Below are 1,664 nucleotides of genomic sequence, written 5' to 3' on the forward strand. Positions count from 1 at the left end.
GATGACATATATTTTTCTGTTTGAATTGTTTAGGAAGTGGCAGTTATTGATGACTGCCAAAGGGTCGACTGTCAAAGTCGAAAAATATAGCGACCTATGATGCCTTGTACTAACCCCAATGCACGTGCCCGCTGCTCGCGCACCGACTCCCCCGTGCGTACGCATCCCCTCAGGTTGCGTAGGGGACGCTCTGACGTCGCCTGCGCATGGAGATGGGTATTTAGGGCGGTGTTTGTGTGCGACTAGCGAGCGACTCGATCGCTACATATTTAACCAATATAATGCGTTTTATAGTTAATATTCCCCTTCATAATGTCAGCAAGTATGGTAAGTTTAAAACGGCTCTTGGACCTGAGAGATTCCTCTTTGCATGCTGGGAGGGCTCAGACAAAGGTTGGAGGGTAGTGTATGGTGTCCAGCTGTGGGGTATTGAAGGGGTGTTGTGCCTATGATAATTGGGAGGGATTCGCATAGTTCCTGCTCATGGTTATGCACAGAAGTAGAAAATAAGATTAATTGCATTCCGAATAAATTACACATAAATGCAGGGTGGGTGAATGGAATTCAGTCACTTCTTTCCCACAGACTGAAAACAATAGCCTTATTTACACTAAGCTTTGAGATTCTATGAAGAGGGCTTACACCTTTGTCTATGAATAGGTCCAGGTTTCTCTCCAGATGAATGAGTGCTGAGGTGTCATTGTCTCAACAGAAGGAGGGTGACAGTGGGGTAAGCAAAGCCCAGAGACAGAGTTTGTTTGGAAGATCCAAACAATAGCTTTCCTCAATATAACAAGACAAAGAGGAATTTAGAATACTAACTAGTCCTAGCCATCGCCCAATAAATGATTGCTTCTCAGGAGCATAAGTGATCACAGTGAAAATCTTAAAGAAAGATACTCCTATATAACAAGCTTACATGCAGGGATACACCAGGGTCCGTTAGGAGAATGGTCCTCTTCTCACATGAGACTCTTATCGTCCAGAACCCTACAATACCTGGTATTCCCAGGTGGTCGCCCTACAAGTACTGACCAGGCCCAACACTGTATCGCTTCCAAGATCGGACGAGATTGGGCATACGCAGTGAGGTATGGTTGAAGGGAAGAATTGGACCAGAGTCACTGAGGTACCATTATAACAAAAAAACATGTGTATGTGGGTTATGTTATGAAGACATGTCATCTGATCCAGCTGACTTGATACTTAAAGTAAATTAAATATAAAAGTGACCTTCATCGGTTTGATAGTAACTCATATATTACGAGTCTATGATATTTGAAACATCAGTCACAGGATTGGTCCATATGGTAAGGGTCACTTGGACTAAATGAAACAAAAAATTGTTAAATTCCAAACTATTAGAGACAAAGGGCCTAATTCAGACCTGATCGTAGCAGCAAATTTGTTAGCAGATGGACCAAACCATGTGCACTGCAGGGGAAGGGGGGGGGGGAGGGCAGATATAACGTGCAGAGAGAGTCAGATTTGGGTGGGGTGTGTTAAAACGTAAATCTAAATTGCAGTGTAAAAATAAAGCAGCCAGTATTTACCCTGCACAGAAACAATATAACCCACCCAAATCTAACTCTCTCTGCACGTTATATCTGCCACACCTGCAGTGCACATGGTTTTGCCCATTAGAGAACAAATTCGCACAAAAC

At 43.3% G+C, this 1,664-nt stretch overlaps 1 pseudogene; it reads right to left on the reverse strand.

Moving 5' to 3' along the window:
* Window positions 1–987: 987 nt before the first annotated feature.
* LOC134963350 (5S ribosomal RNA) lies at window positions 988–1,105 on the reverse strand (annotated as a pseudogene).
* Window positions 1,106–1,664: the final 559 nt, after the last annotated feature.

The sequence above is a fragment of the Pseudophryne corroboree genome, chromosome 9, assembly GCF_028390025.1.
Source record: "Pseudophryne corroboree isolate aPseCor3 chromosome 9, aPseCor3.hap2, whole genome shotgun sequence".
Lineage (NCBI taxonomy): Eukaryota > Metazoa > Chordata > Amphibia > Anura > Myobatrachidae > Pseudophryne > Pseudophryne corroboree.